The sequence below is a fragment of the Malania oleifera genome, chromosome 2, assembly GCF_029873635.1.
Source record: "Malania oleifera isolate guangnan ecotype guangnan chromosome 2, ASM2987363v1, whole genome shotgun sequence".
NCBI classification, from domain to species: domain Eukaryota; kingdom Viridiplantae; phylum Streptophyta; class Magnoliopsida; order Santalales; family Ximeniaceae; genus Malania; species Malania oleifera.
In genome coordinates, this window is record NC_080418.1 from 119,386,423 (window position 1) to 119,404,568 (window position 18,146).

Here is an 18,146-nt window from a genome sequence, read left to right on the forward strand (position 1 = left end):
AGGTGGGCAGCTCGATCCCTCAGGTCCCATCTAATCTCTTCCCTGACTTGCCGAGCTAAACCTCGCAGCAGTCTAGAGAATTCAATCTCATCCCCACTAGAAGCGCTTAAATCATTATCCTCTCCAGCATCCACGTCTTTACCTTTGGGCTCCATTATGAAGATAGGACAGAGGCGAGTTTAGAATTTCCACATCTTAATACAACTGGTACAGTTATAAAGCAACAAACTAGTTTAACATTTAAATTCTTAATTTAAACATCAAACACCCAATTGACCTCAATCATTAAATCACAACACTTAAATTATCAAAATTGTAATGACCTGATTTTACATGCGATTTATATATAGTTAATATTCTCTACTCTGATACCTTTTAATAAAACCAAACCATCATCACGGACTAGATAGGGACCGTGGAATCTAGAACCCAATAAACTATCTAAGCAGCGGAAAGCATAATACATACAACCATATCAATATATACAATACCAGAGTGTCAGAATTCTTCCCAAAATATACATATATAACCATTTTCAAAATACCCTCATATGAACCTAGGGACTACTAAAAAATGACTGCCCAAAATACTCACCCTACAGACAGGGCAGTACTGTAGTCCATTCTATCTGCGAGTCTGATCTGCTCGCCTAACTGGATGACCTGAAAAATGTTAAATCATTGGGATAAGACAACGCTCAGTAAGATGAAATATGCTATTGCTAGTGTGTGGCAGGTGAGTTTACATATTTGTAAAATTTGATTTAGAAATACCATAAATAACTGAATCTGAGAAAACACGCATAGATAATGTACAATATAGCTTATACCTATGTTACTTATCATAAATTGTTTATCTGAATTTTCTATTCATAATACTTCTAATATTCATAGGTATGTCTACGGTTTCTGTAAATCTGGATATATATAATAACTGAGAAAATTTCCTGGATGGATAACTGAAAGTCATGATTTAACTCCTTATGACAGGGTTATACAGCCCGCAGGCGGGACCTATCACTGGTTGGCCGACTAGGATAAGTCAATTGAACTCCGAAAGTTAGATTGGCCTCCTCAACCCTAACTAACGGGGAGCCTGTCCACAACATATGCACGATTGACTGCTGAATATCCACATACTATCTGAGTTATGTGGTTGCACTCTGAATTGAAAATAGCTATGACACCGTACTCTGTTGACTGAATCTGGTCCATCAGGGTCTGATACTATATATATAAAACTGATATTTCTATATTACTTTTTTACCATAATTTTGAAATAATCATAACACTGTAAAATTGATTTGAATAAATCTAAAAATATGAATAACTGACTAAATATTTAATATCTGTATAATTGAATATCTGAGTATTTGGGTGTTATGGTTCTGAAATCATGATATTCTGAAATTACTGAAAATATATGTTTCTGTACATATACTATAAATCATGTTTCTGAATATATTGTATAATTTCTATCTGTATATATACTGAAAATTCATCATTCTATAAAACATATATATCTCATGATATTTTCTACTAATATATTGTAAAACATGGTATTTGTAACTGCATAAATATTGTGCTAAACTGTTATGAGCTCATGCTACACAATTTAAATAATTAGATTCACATGCTCTGAAATCTGTGTTTTCTACTATACAAATATTTTATGGTCTGAAAAATAATAATCTAGTAAAATATGTAATTTTTGCTAATAACCATACTAAAATTCCTAGCATAGCATATTTCCCTTACCTGATAATTTAGGTTCCCCTACTAACGTTCTAAATTACACTTCTAGCATTTATAATTCCATAACCCTAAAAATATTATACATATATATCATGTTAATCAATCAAATACCCAGAATATTCTTCATTTTTCCATCTTCGGAATTATAAACTATTCATTATTTACCTGGATTTTTGAAAAGATATCCAATGGGGTCCTCAACCCACTCCAGCAGAGTCCCTAAAACACCCTATTCCTGAAAATATAATATTCTGATTTTACTTTACAAAACCCCAGTATATTCTCATATAATACAAAATCTAGGCTCAAATGAACTTGGTAATACTAGAAAGACTCAAATAATTCACTTACCCTGGTTTTGGGATGATTCCCAAACTTCTCAAATCAACATTTCGCTCTGGCTATGTTGTAGAGAATCTCCCCAGGAGCACCATGGTAGCTTCTAATCATCTAACCGGGGAGAGATGGAGCCAAATTTGTAGAGAGAAGTCAAAGGAATTGAGTTAGAGAGAGAGAGAGAAACTGTAAAAATGAATTTTTTCTGTTAAAAATCCGTTTTAGGGCTATATATAGAGTGCTGTCCACGTGGCCTTGTCAACAAGCCACGTCTCCTCGTCGACGAATCCAAGAGGTAGTCTCGTAGACGAACGCTTACTCCTAGTAGATGAGATTCAGGCCTTGAAAATGGCCCTCTCGGTAACTTCTCATCGACGAGACGAATGTCCCTGTCGACGAACCCAAGAAGGATGCTCGTCGACGAGTGCCCTGCGTTCGTCGACGAGACCTTGTAAGTCCCCTTTTTCAAATTTTCTTGTTTCTCTCCTTTCTTTTATTATTTAATTACTATAATTCTTTGAGTTTCTACGAAAATTCTCTTTTAGAGGCTTTTCTCCATAAATCAACCATCCTACCCTTTGAGTTCTAACTCCAAGTTTTAGTCTCCCTACTTGGAAACATCACCGTTGATGGATTTACCGTGATTTTCTGAAACCATTGATTGATTTAGAAAATCACAGAAGTCCGTCAAGGAATTTTTGCCTCCACACTACGAAACAAAAGTCGAATTCCTATTAATATCTTAATCTACCCATTCCTATCCTCATCCTAACTCAAACCTATACTCTGGTATTAATCTGCCCTAGAGTCTACATAACCTTACAACTTAAAAATCTAATACGTATGCTCAGAGCATATCTTCTAGTATCTGTATTGTCCTCTCAGTCTGCCCATCTAACTGAGGATGTAATGCCGTGCTAAATGATTGCTAAGACCCTAAAACATCCTGCAAGCTTTTCCACAAATATGATGTGAAACGCGGGTCTCGATTTGACACAATAGATACTGGCACCCCATGAGAACAAACTATCTCCTGAACATAGATCTCCGCTAAACGGTTAAGGGAATAGATGATCTTGATAGGGAGGAAATGGGCGGTCTTAGTCAACCGATCAACTATCACCCAAATCGCATTCTGGTCATGCGATGCCAAGGGCAGCCCTGAAACAAAATCCATAGATATATGGTCTCACTTCCACTATGGGATAAACAACGGCTGCAACTAACCTCCCAGCGTCTGGCGCTCAGATTTTACCTGCTGGCACGTCAGACACTGTGCTACATACTCGATAATTTCCTTCTTCATACCACTCCACCAGTAAAACTCTCGCAGATCCCTGTATATTTTCGTACTGCCAAGATGAACTAAATACAAAGATATGTGAGCCTCCTCCAAAATAGTCTTCCTGATATCAGCATCGGCAGGAACACATAACCTGGAACGGAACAGCAAAGGTCCGTCATCTGAAATACAGAATTCCTCCCCCTAACCATCCTGCACTCTGACTAATACCTCTGCTAATTCTGGGTCTTCCTTTTGAGCCGCTCTAACCCTCTCCTGCAGAGTAGGTTGCACTAATAAACTGGCAATACATATTGGAGGATCATTCTTGATCAATTCGATGCCGAGTCTCTCCAGATCCATCACAATTGGATACTGAATCTCCAAAGCTGCCAACACTAATTCCCCATATTTCCTGCTCAGTACATCAGCTACCACATTTGCTTTCCCTGGGTGATAACTGATGGTATAATCGAAATATTTAATTAACTTTAACCACCTTCTCTGCCTCATATTCAATTCCTTCTGGGTGAAGAAGTACTTTAAACTCTTGTGGTCGGAGAAAATCTCACATTGCTCGCCATATAGGTAATGCCTCCAAATCTTCAATGTGCGTACCACTACAGCCAATTCAAGATCATGGGTAGGGTAGTTCTTCTCATATTCTTTCAACTGTCTGGACGCATATGCCACCACCCTGCCATGCTGCATCGGTACATAGCCAAGTCCCTTCAAGGACGTATCACTGTAAATGACATAACCCTCACCCCCTGACGGGATGATCAGTACTGGTGCTGTGACTAGTCTCTGTTTCAATTCCTGAAAACTCTACTCACAGTTGTCGTCCCATTCAAATCTGGAATTCTTCTTAGTCAGTCATGTCAGAGGCCTTGATAAAGCTGAGAACCCCTTGACAAAACGACTATAATAACTAGCTAACCCCAAGAAACTCCGAATCTCCTGGATGTTCCTCGATTTAGCACAATTCACTACTGCATCAATCTTACTGGGATTCACAGAAATTCGGTCTCCTGAAATAACATGCCCCAAAAACACAACTTTCTCGAGCTAGAAGTCACATTTACTGAACTTAGCATACAACTTCTTCTCCCTGAGCATGTGCAAAACTTGCCTCAAATGTATTTCATGCTCCTTATAGCTCCTCGAATAGACCAGTACATCATCAATAAAAACAACAACAAACTAATATAAATATGGGTGAACAATCCTATTCATCAATTCCATAAATATTGTAGGAGCATTCGTCAGACCAAACGGCATAAAAAGGAACTCGTAATGCCCATATCTGGTCCTGAAGGCTATCTTCGATACATCTTCTGCCCTTACTTTTACTTGATGGTAGCCTGACCTGAGGATCTTAGAATACACCCGTGTACCCTAGAGCTGGTCAAACTAATCATCTATATGGGGTAGGGGATACTTGTTCTTGATTGTCACTTTATTAATCTCCTTGTAATCTATACACATCCTCATAGACTCGTCCTTATTCTTCACAAATAGTATTGGAGCTCCCCATGGAGATACACTAGGTCGTATAAAACCTTTATCAAGTAAATCTTGCAACTGATCTTTCAATTCTGCCAACTATGCCAGTGCCATTCGATATGGGGCTTTAGAGATCGGCGCTATACTTGAAAGTAGATCAATAGGAAAATCTATCTCACGATCAGGTGGCAAACTTAGTAATTCATCTGGGAACACATCGGTAAACTCCTTTACTACTGGCGTACTGGTGAGCTTTACTTCATTCCCTGTTGTTTCCTTTACGAAGGCTACAAATCCTTGACAACCACTTAGGAGGAGTCTCCTCGCTTGGGTAGCCGAGATCATTTGAGGTAGATATTACACTCATGACCTTGTAAATCTGAATTCTGGTCTCCCTGGAGGTCTGAATATCAATTCCCTCGCACGACAATCTATGCTGGCAAAGTTAGCTCCAAGCTAATCCATTCCAAAAATGACATCAAACCTATGCATGTCCAGCACTACCAAATCAGCAATTAAATCCTCCCCTGAATATCAACTGGACAATCTCGGAGCATCCTACTACACCTCACCACTGACCCGGTCGGTGTAATCACTAATAATTCAATATCTAATAATTGTGTTTCTGCCTCATATAATTTAACACATTCCACAGATGCGAATGAGTGTATGACCCCTAAGTCAAATAGTGCAATAAATTTAAATGAAAACATATTAATCGTACCTGTCACTATGTCACCGGCTGTCTCAGCATCACCCAGCGTCAGAGTAAAAACCCTAGTTGGAGCCATATTCCTCTACTAGCCTCCACGTGACGCTTGATAGCCTCCTCGAGTAAGCCTAGGAGTAGGAGCAACACCAATCTGAGCTTGACACTCCCTCATCACATGCCCTGGCGCCCCACACCGGTAGTAGATACCTCGCCCGGCATGACACTCCCTCGGGTGTCTCTTCACACAAGTCGGGCAAGCTGGAAGTGGCTGCATACCCTGAAAACCACGATTCTTGGTCTCCTACGTTCGGTCTCTGTAGTAGGCACCTCTCTTCCATGAACCACGACTGACTCCTTGTTGGGAACTAGAAGGTGTGGAACTCTTTTTCTATCTTTGCTCCTCAGCCTCCACCCTCTCTCCAACCTCTGCTATAGTGGCCCTATCTACCATCTCAGCAAAATCCCGCAACTTCAGTATCGACACCTACTTATATATTTCTCTCCTCATACCTCTTTAAAACTGTCATACCTTTTTCGTCTCATCTAGAATAATGTATGGGGCGAAGCGAGATAGTTCGATGAACCTCGCCGCGTACTGCTGCATAGTCTGCTGTCCCTGCTTCAGATTCAGGAACTCCTCAATCTTAGCTTCCCTGGACGAGGCTGGAAAATACCTATCAAAAAATATCTCCTTAAACCACTCCCATGTCATCTCCACAGGTACTGTCTTCTGCTACTTTAAGAGTTTCACAGTCGTCCACCATCTCTCAGCCTCTCCAGTTAGTTTATATGTAGTGAATAGCACCCTCGGCTCCTCTGAACATTGCAGTATTGCTAAAACTTTTTCGATCTCCTACATCCAGTTTTCAGTGACTGTAGGGTCAGTTTCTTCTGAGAAAGCCAGAGGATTCATCTTAAAAAATTTCTCGATCGAGCTGTCGTGGCCTGCAGATGAACCACCCAGCTCCCTGGAATTCTTGGCAATTTCAGCCATAACCTGCTGTGCCACACTGCATAAGACTGCATTTGAATCACCGCCTGCAGCGCCTGAGGGTCCAGCACCCTCATTTCCACTGGCATAGGCACTACTGCCTCCAGGGTCCATCCTAAAAAATAAAGAACTTAACTTAGAACCCCATCTCCATAACATATAATCTAACTAGCACAATATATCCTTAACTAATTCATCACTCATGATCTTAATTCAAGGTTCAATCCTACAACCTAGATACCTAATCCGACGATAGTTTACCATGACTTTCCTGAAATCGTCGCCCTAGGAAAATCACACAAACCACCACGGAAGTCCTGCATCCAGACTAAAAAACCAGACCTCAAATTCCCCTATCCTATACTTTGGTATTAGTACTGCTGCATTCTAGAGTCTACAATATCTAGTATCCTAGGCTTTGATACCTGTTGACCTTATAGGTCACACCCGGTTTTGATAATGACAAATACTCAGGTATTTGATCGCTTTCAAGTGTATGTGCTGGTTCATTGTAGCAGATCAAGTAATGGCACATGAAAGCAAAGCATTAAGACCCAGAAGATTATTTATTATTGTAATTTATATTATATGGGCATGTAATAGTAATATAGCAATGGTCTGTAATAATTAATGCATGACATGCATATAAGAACTAAAGCTCAAAGACTGCAGAGACCTTACGGTTGACCGTCACCAGGTTTTTTAGCATACTTTAAAAGGCCTTAGAAAAGATCCTAGGTCCTAGCACTTGCACATAAGAAAGTCCCCAACATCACTTACTATATAAGGGGAATCAAATTAAGGCTAAAATGAACTTAATGGAAAATGTTGAGAGGGTTCGGTCAGGCCGCGTAAAACGACTCGAGCGACTGAACAAGTCAACATGTTGACTTTGTGTTTGGGCACCCGAACTCATTTTGAGCGTATCATCCTCGGGCACTCGAACATGTGTTCGGGCACTTTTCAACTACTCGGGCGACTAAACGACACGTTCAAATTGGGCTCGGGTGACCGAATTGGTAAATTTGGTTAACCAAACTATGAGCCGGGCACCCAAACTAACGAACAAATGCTAGTGGCTTTTGTTCGGCCGACTGACTCGCTCTTGGGGCACCTGAACCACTAAAAACTGGATTTTTGACTAAGTCTGTTCGGGCACCCGAACCTCGCGGGTTAACATATTTTTTTATTAATTTTTAAATGGGGTAAATTGTGTTAATTTTTATAAACCAGTTTTAAACTTTTCTAATTATACCTATTATATCCCAAATGGTCAAAAAATCATCCTTACCTATATATACCCATTCATTTGTCATAATTAGTAAGGATTAGAAAAATTAATTAGGGTCAAACTCTCTCAAATTCAAAAATCCTTCTTTAGCTTATAATACTCCCATACACTTCAAAACTCCATTTTCCTTGATCATTCAAGTGTTGTAAGTATATTTAGTGTGCTTGTGCATTATTCTAATTTGTTTATACTCTCATTTGCTATATTGATTGTTTGATTTTTGTTGAGAGTAAAACATCAAGTTCTTCCACTAATTTAACTTGATAAGTCTTGTGTGAGAAGACTTGGAAGGTTGTGGTTCTTGCATTGTCATTGCAAGTAACCTAAGCCTATATTTTTGTGTGCAAAAATCATTTTACAAATCTAGATTTCAAACAACTCTTGTGCTTGCTACATTGAAGAAAATATTTTTGAGTTTGTTTGAATATTATTGCTAACATCCTTGAAACCCTAATATGAGATTGAGATATAGTTTATCTGGTTTTCAAAGAGTAGCTTGTTTGATATACACTCTTGTGCTTGATTAGATAAAGTCATTATGCTGAGTGTTGATTGCACACATAGAGCACCGAGCTTTCAGCTCATACATCATTAAGGTGCATTGATTATATTGCGCGTATTTGGGTTTATATCTGCTTTACATGAAAGTACAATCACTGTACCAACTTGATTGAGAAAAATACTATTGTATTTTCAGGCACGGGCCTGAAGAGGGAGAGTAACCCTATGATATAGTCCCGAATTGGCTTAGACCCAGTTAGATAATCTAGGTGCGCCATCCTGTTAAGGCGTGTTGGTTGAGGTCAGCCCCGCTAATTGAGCTGGTTGTAAAGGTTGAGGTCAGCTCTGTGCTAATTGACCTGGTTGTATTAGGTGCAGCTCCATCCGTTAAGTGAGTCTTTAGTGGAATCCTCGGGCTTGCGAGCTAGAGGCGGGGACGTAGGCACAGTTGGCCCAACCGCGATAACATATCTTGTGTGCACTGTTCATCTTTCTGGAATTTACATTCCTGCATATGTATGCTATAGTTGGTGGGTGCTGCGTATGATTTTAATTTCCGCACGTTATATTTATCTGCGCATTTGGAATTGTATAAACAAACCCTAGGTTGTGAATGTACTGCTGCTATTTAGGTCAAACCTAGGAAAAAGTTTTAATTTCCAATTCACCCCCCTCTTGAGAATACACCAAAGCTAACAATACCAAACTGTAATGACCTGTTTATCTAATCATATAATAAAACATATTTAATAATATGTCAACCTGAACCCGTGGGTAACAGAGGCACATTTGACATTCACAACGGAAACCTAAGCAGCAGTAAATGTAAATCACATTCTCCTAACCACAAAATACATAATACCAGAGTCATAATCCAAAACACTATGTTTATATACAATCTACCAAAAATACAAAAAAAAAAATCTCTCTAGGATCTCATATCAAAATCTCTTGATCCTAGTTCAAACTTATCCTCCTAACGAGGTAGCACAACAGACTCAACGGTGGCTTTGAACTGCCGGTCCTTCTGGGTTTCCTAAAAATTATTTAATGTTTGGGAGTGAGACACTTCTCAGTAAGGAAAAATAAACTAAATATAGATTTTTGGCAACATGAATATTTGATGCAATTATACATATACCATTTCATATACCTGAAAACATTCATCCTAGCATACTAAATAATCATATACTTTTGTATTTTCTAATAAATCATACAGCTCATAAAATGTTTAACATAACAGATAATACTAAAAATTTACCCAAGATGTATAGTTAGTTGATGTCATGTATTACCTTCCATGACGGGTTGTGTAGCCCGAAGGCAGGACCCGACAATGGTTAGTCGACCACTACCTAGTAAAAAATGTCTGTAGGTACGATGGGCCTGCCACACCTTAGTCCGGACTGCCAGGTAGACGTTTACAACTCTACACTGAAAGTCATATCGACTATCCATCTTCCACCCCCTTGTGGGGTGGTTAGCACAAGTCTGAACATAATATCCGATCTGTATAGCTACGGTACCGTGCTCTTATAACTAAACTGAACTATCATCTGGGTTCTGATAACATATAATACATGATAATATAGTTGTCTAACATAAATAGATTGATAGCATTTTCTAAAATAACATACATACATATGGCCTTGCGCCAGTTCCTTTCATATCTGCAGCCTTGCGCCGAACATTCATAAATATGGCCTTGCGCCAAAATCATACATAAAACACGATCTTGTGCCGGCTATCAATCATGGCCTTGCACCGAATATTTCATACATGTCATTTTGAATAAATAATTCATTTATCATGCATTTCAAAAACCATAATGTACTGCATTATTTCATAATCTCTAAAAACATACTTTACTTGTAAAACTGCCATATCTTAATACTTTCCACATAAAAATAATATTTATGCCACACATTACTGTATAAAACCATACATTATATTCTAAAATCATAATTTCTGGCATTTCATACATATATATATATATATATATATATATATATCAAAATAATAGCAGTATTTTCCCAAATATGCATTTTCCCCATAATATACAAATATAATACAAGCTTTCTTGAAAGTTAATTTACTGATAAATAATAATAATTTGCATGGAAAATAACTGCTTTAGTTTATTCCCTTACCTGAAACTGAAAAGAAACCCCCTAAATGCACTGGTCCTGCACTCGCAGGGTTCCCCGTTCAACACCCTGAAAACGACAACTCTTAGAACTAAATTTTAGTATTTTTCTGTGATTATCATTTCCTATAACTACGGTAAGACCAAATTTTACATAAAAAGTCTTACCTTAAACCAGGGATGAATTCCAACTCTACCCCACCAATGATCCGCTTTGGTAGATTTGGAGAGAACTTCCCCAAGAGTGTCGTGGTGGCCTCAGATCCTCGATCCGGCGAACAGCGGAACCGAAATCAAAGAGAGAGGAGAGAGAAATTGTATGGAGGAGAGAGAGTGAGGATTTTTTGATTTCTCTACGTAAAAACCGTGTTTTGCACTATTTATACTATGGGTTTCGTCAATGAGCCACATCACCTCGTCGATGAGGTCAATAGGCAATTCGTTGATGAACTCTTCTTTTCATCGACGAAATTCAGAGTCGCCCAAAACATCCTCTCGGTATTTTCTCATCAACGAAATGCACCCTCGTCAATGAGCTCATAGTGCCACGTCGTTGACGAACGCGAAAGCCTGCTACCTTCTTCTGTTTCTATTTCCCATTTCCCTTTCTCTTATTATTTAAATACCATTATTCTTCGGGTCATTACACAACAATACCGTCGCTGGAGTACTGCTTGAGCTTCCTGCCATTTAGATCGGCATTCGGGAAAGAAAAAAGACCTACGCAAAATAAAATTGTATGTATAAGTGATATTCATTGCTTATAGTAATCAATAATTAATTTCACTAAGTATACGAGACAGTATCAACATCCTTTTAACGCAACTACACTAGTTATCTATCATTCAAATTTCATCATATGATCAGTGCAATCTTCCCTATACGTTCATGAGCATGCAATCTTACCTATATGTTTCACTCATCCTTTCAAAAACATTTTTGCATACATTTAATTATTTTCATCTTAGTACATGAGAACTTTTCTAGAATAAGTTCTATCAAAATTTCGGTAGTATGCTGTCTGTAATTTGAACATTTTTCCATTTTTACCATGTCCCTGAAACGTTTGCAAGCAATGTCATAAATTAGTCTAAGTATGTGAGAACCTATAATATCTGCTAGCATGCAATTCACATCATTGCATCAGCCATACATGAGGCATTCAGATCAAATTGTCACTCGGTTTCATTGATTTTTCAAAGTATTTTTGTGTGTTTTTAGTTACTTTTTTCTAGATTTTTTCAAACTTTTTTATATAAGATGTCTTATTCTCCTCTCTGTAAATTTTTCCCTTTCTAATGATATCTCTTCTTTTTTTATCAAAAAAAGGAAAAAAAAAAATGAATTGAATCATAAACATATCAAACTAAACAGTTAGAAGAACCAAATTTAACCATAGAAAATTGGACCGAAAACATATCTAAATCAAACCAACTTGAAAAAACCTATGCAAGAGTTAAACTCTAAGCCCGAGAAAACTATATTTAAGTTAAAATCATGAAAACAAAATTTAAAATTTAAAAATTTTAAGATGAGTAGAACATCTAATACATAAAATATAATTTTAGTCATCTTATAAGAATTATTGAAAATAATATTAAATTACTAGTGAATTTTGGAAGCTTCAATCTTTTATGTAAAATAAAAAAAATAAACAAAATACAATGCACATAATTAAAGTAAATATATATAAAATTTTAAAAAGAAAATAAAAAATTTTAGGGGTATGCCATGATCGTTAAATACTATTAAAGTGAAGAAGAAAATGTTATGGTGAATATAAGATTACTTGTGGGAACTATTGGCAATTTTTAAATAACATAGACATTAGCAATAGGAATGCCATTAGATGACTCCTCCACTTGGTGTACCTTAAGATGTGCATAATAGAATCTCAGTAGTTAGTTTAAGCTGAGTTTGAGAAATAAGTAATCAAACTATGTGCAATAGGAATGTCGTAGCTGGAAGATAATTTTGGTTCCCAACTAACCTCCTATAAGGTGGTAATATAATAAGGTATAAACTCAAATAACATAACATTAGCATGAGAAAAAGAAGAAGAAGAAGAAGATTCAACTTAATGTAGGACTATTAAATAACCTTTTTTAGTTAAAAAAATACCCTAATAAAATTACATTTGACTGTAGGAGAATCCAATATATCAACCATTGAAGCAAGTCTATTTGTGGATGAAATGAAAGAGGTGTTCGTTAGAAAAAAGAATAAGGTTAAGTAAATTGAATGTAGTTTTTATAGTTGACTATTTAAATTTTTTAAATTAGTTATAGAATGTTATTAATAATATTTTTATAGATTATATATATAAAATAGTATTTTAGTAACTATTATTTTTATTTATTATTAGATAAATATATTATTTTCAATAGTTACAAAATTTGAGTTTTTTCCTGTTTTATTATTAAAAATAAATAAAATATTAAATAATACTCTGATTGAGAAAAATTTTCCCAAACTAATGCTCACGTAATCTCGCAGCTCGCAGCTTGATGCTGCGAGATTTAAACTGATGGGCCGCTAGGAAGGTATCGCATGGCACGAAAGAGAGCAAATCTTACAGTCAGCGGGAAGTTGACTCGTGGCATGGAGGGGAGCAAATCTCACAGCTCAAAGCTGCGAGATTTAAAGGGAGCAGCCAGCGGGAAGGTGACGCGTGGCGAAATCTTGCAGCACCAAATTGCGAGATTTGTATACATTTTTTTTAATGAATACATCTATATATAATATATATTATATATATTTATATATTTCTTAATATAATATATGAATTAATTTAAGGTATTCTTTAAAAATTCATGGGTGCTTCATCAATTTAAAATCCAATCGAGATTAGGAGTTTAAACTATTAGACCCTTTTCCTATTTTAAGTAAATTAAGAGTTAGGGTCCAAAATTAGTTTAATTTTTTTTTTTAAAAAAATTGATCTATTGAAAAAAAAAAATTATACCAGGAACTCGAATTGATTATGACCATTTTGGTTCGTGCATAAGTCAAAATAAAATTATTATAAGGAGAGTCAAAATTAAAATAGTTTAAGAATGCCATTCAGGCTACTTGACGTATTGTTCCATAATGCATAGACAATTTTGTAAATTTTTTGTAGTGATTTGTTACGAAAAAAAAGGACAAAAAATTTTAGTAACAAAATCCTGTAATCAAAATAAAGCTATTACAGTCTATTACATGTTCTATAAATTACACAACTAAATTTTAGTAACAAAATCATAAAATCAAACTTTATATCAAAACAAGTTTTTCCCCAATCTTTTGTTCATAAACCCATAAAACTTCGAGTAGCTCAAAAATTCAACCTATAATCTCACTCTCATTGCATCTTTCTAATTTTTTTTTGAATACACAAGTAAACTTGCTTTGACTGCTCACGACACTAAATACATCGCCAAGAGTAAAATCTATTAACCAAATACCATACAAATTTTAGCAATACGAATTTTGTAGTAAAATATTATTCAATTTCAGGAATGAACTTAACTAGGCAATCATATCTTCAATATTCAATTTTTTGTTCAGTATTCAAATTAAAATTTCTAGGTTCAAATTCATGCCAGAATAAACTAGTTAATCAAATTTGGAAATACCATTCAAACTTAAAATAACAAAAATTTGTTATCCATTGTCATCTTGGGTGAAGGCTTCCGCAATTTGCATGTTGCAACATATATATAATTGTTATGTGTCATTTTTTATATTTGGCAGTATTTAATTCTTTGGAACAAAGGTCAAATTTTTCACTATTTAGTTAAATAAAAGTTATTTTATTCATCTCAATTTAATTTGAAAAATTATATAAATAAACTTCAAGAGTATGAAGTGTGCACAAGACACATGACTATACAATTGAAATTAAAAATAATCAAATATTATACAAGTGAAATAAAAATAATCAATGATATATATAAAAGAATAAAAAAATAATCAATACTATACAAATGAAATCAAAATAACCAATGATATACGTACAAATCAAATGCAATGAAAATAATGCTAAACTACTCCGTGCCATAGCGAGGTCGTCTACGGGGTCGTGGTGGCTACCATCTGCGTCTACCCTCTCCCTGCTGGTCAGCAGCATCAGGTGTCCTGTCCCGTCGTCCTAAATGTGGATCCTCTTCACCAAGAGGTACTGCATAATCATCATTCATGTGGAGCGCACGCGGTGAGAACTGATACGATGTCTCGGGACAAGAACGAGGCGGCATAGGGGGTGCATCGACCTCCACCCCATCGAAAAGATAGTCCAATAAAAATGACATCGATGGGGTAGCAGCAGAGTCGGATGGGGCGTCAACCGGTCTACTCAACGATCCGGTAATATCAGCTGCAGTGGAAGGCGCATAAGGAGTTAACGAGCCGAACACGTACTCTTCTTGTACGACTGGTGGCGAGGAGATGGGAGTCACTGGACGACTAGAGGAGGCATGTTGTCCTCCTCGTATTGGAGCTGGTCGACCTCCTCGTGCTGGGATCCGTCGACCATTCTCGTGGACGAGGTCCAGTGCAGCACTCATCAATCAGTGGATCACAGGATCGGACGAGATCTGGTCTGCCTCAATGACTATGTCAGCCTACAAGATATGAAAATATTTGATTAACGCATTCAGATCGTAACGTATATTTAACAAAATGAGTTGTGGGTTAAAGTCTTCTTATGAGGCTCAAATATACAGCAGCGGTCCTATTGATGAAGCAACGTGTGATAGACCTATACCAAGTGAAGTATGGGTCATTTAGACGCATTGGACTGTGCTCCGCCACTCCTGCTATGATGTAGTCTCGCCGATGTTCCCACGCAGTGATGAATATCGCGTGCGTAGTTGACTAGTCTGTGACTCCTCAACCGCGCCTATCCATGCCGTGGAGGTCATCCCCAACAATATCTACCCCCGACTTCAGAATTCGGGCGGGAATGACCTGTCGATACCCGAACTGTTGCATGACTCGATCTGAGAGATACCACTCAATAATATGAAAGCATATGAGTGGTACTCGGCCTACCTATAGGTCACTCCCGTCTGCATAATCAGGCGGCAGGTCGGCTAGAATCTTTGCCGTGTAGGGCATCCATAGAAACTACACTTAGACATAACCAAAAGTTAAGCGAACTATAAACAACTGAAAGAAAGAAAGAATATCATGTGCTATACTTTAATTGGTTTATACCTCACGCTCCCGGTGCATGTCCAACTCAAACCTGTACCAAGGCAATGTGTGAAGCACAACCATCGGTACCCTCAAGTCATCTCTCCATCTGTATAAGATGAAACGTAAGTTTCCGAATGCAACGAATAGTATGTATTACGAATTAGTATTCATAATACTTATAGAGTGAATGAGGAGGGATAAATGAAATTGGTACTAACCGATATGCGAGTGGGAGAGGATCAACTGAACGACTGTCCTGACCCCTTTAAATCTGCAGGAAACCTCGCCGTGTAGGCGTGAAGGAAGGAAATCTCTCATAAGCCCAAACCTAGAGTAGGCGAAGGGGGCCCGCAATCTGTGTCTTCGAGTGGTGTGTGGCGCGACACATCTCCCTGTACAGCCACGCCAAAGTAGCGGACCCCCAACTGTACAAGTGACACGCTCCGAAGTCCTCAAGGAGTGGAAGGAATATCAGATACGCATAGCTGCTCGAAACATTAGAAAATATCATCCCACAAATCAAACGCAACAAGTGGGCTTGTGTGTGGCATGTTATCGTCCGTGCATCTGCATTTGCCGGGAGCTGACGAAACGCATCCCCCTCGAGGAACCACATATGGATGTGTGCACCAACCAACTCGTTGTCAGGTGGAACGACCCCTAACAAATGCTCGCACATAGTACGCAGGGCGAGTCGACCCTGACGGTCTGTAGGTCCCTCCACTGGTCTAGCAGTGCGATCGGTCACGGCTCGCCCATCAATCAGCAACCCAAACAAAACAACGACGTCCTGTAGTGTGAGGGTCACCTCGCCATCACCTCGCCATGAGGTAGGTGGAACATGTGCGTCTCGGGTCTCCATCGCTCCACCAATGCTGTGACGAGATTCCAATCGACCTGGATATGGACAATCTGATAAATGCCATAAAACCCCGCATCGCGTATTAGCTAGACAATGCGGGGGTCTGCCTCTAACCAACGCTCCGAAAACTGCGTGCCCCCGTGGCAGAATAGGGACCGCGTGCCCATCAGCCCACGCTTGGCTGGCCCGGTGATCATCGCCCATCGTCAATATGCTCGGATCGGAAGGCCTTGGATAAATCTTGTAAAATGCATCATTGCATTAAAATAAGTATATACAAAAGAAGAAGGGTCTGAATGAGTCCCAAATTGCCTATGAAATCAATGCGACGGTCTAGCTACATCGCCGGGTTGGGTCCTTCTAGGACACCTTATGCGATTATGTCCTTGATGACATATACTGCACGTGCTCCTTTTCCTACCTTCTATTGCGTCCATCTCATTGTGTATACGAGAGCTCCTAGGACGACCTTTATGTCGAGCATACACTGGATTTGCCTGTATAGTCGGCAACGAGGATGCTGGCTAGTACGCCTCGTGCATAATCGGATGAAAATCCACCTCATATGTCGCATATTGTTCGGCGGTGCTCCAACATGACTCAATGTACTGCATAGCATTCAATCGTGTCTCCACACATCCAGTGAGAAGGTGAGAGCATGGAAAGTGTAACGCTTGCCATTTCCCACACGAGCATTCGTGCGTATCCTGAATGCACAGGGTTTGCACGTTGTTTCCTTTATGAGGTTCCAACTGCACAGTCGTGATGCTAAAAGTACCCCTAGACCGGTTGAACGTCGTCACGTGATGTCCAGTTGCCTTCAACGTCCTTCTTTCCATCGCTAGTAATATGTGAGGAGTGAATGCATTTCCTCCCGATATTGCGTTACGAGCAGCCTCTCGTCGGCTGTTGAAATAATGTGCAACACGATAAAATGTTAATTGCACAAGGGCAGTGATTGGGAGGCTACGAGTGCCCTTTAGGACGACATTGAAACATTCGACGAGGTTAGTTGTCATGTTCCCATACCTTCTGCCACCGTCGTGGCGCTGAGTCCACATATGAGGAGGGATCTAAACAAAAAACGTCTTCACGGGTTCCCCACCCTCATCGAATATCCTCTCCATCCACATGTTAAATTTTCTTACCCGATGCTCCCTTCCCGCTCGCTCAGCCATTCGCTTAATATTAATACTGTGCACTTTCGTGCTGAAATTGTTGACCATGTGTCAAAGGCAGAATCGGTGGTGGGCACGTGGTGGTTGCCAATCAGGACTGCAATGCACTGCAGTGAGGATCCCTGGATGCCTATCTGATATAAGACAAATGTCGTCCTTGTCGGTAATGGAACGAAGACAACACAGAAACCAATTTCATGTGTCCAAACTTTCCTTTTGCACAATAGCGAATGCAAGGGAAAATATTTGCCTATTTGCATCCGGACATGTCGCAATAAGGAGTTTTCCCTTGTACTTGCCATACAAGTGTGTCCCATCTACACATATAACAGGAGGACAGTGGGGAAAACTCTAAATATATGCGGCGAACGCCCAAAATACTGATACAAATGTTACGGTCTGATCG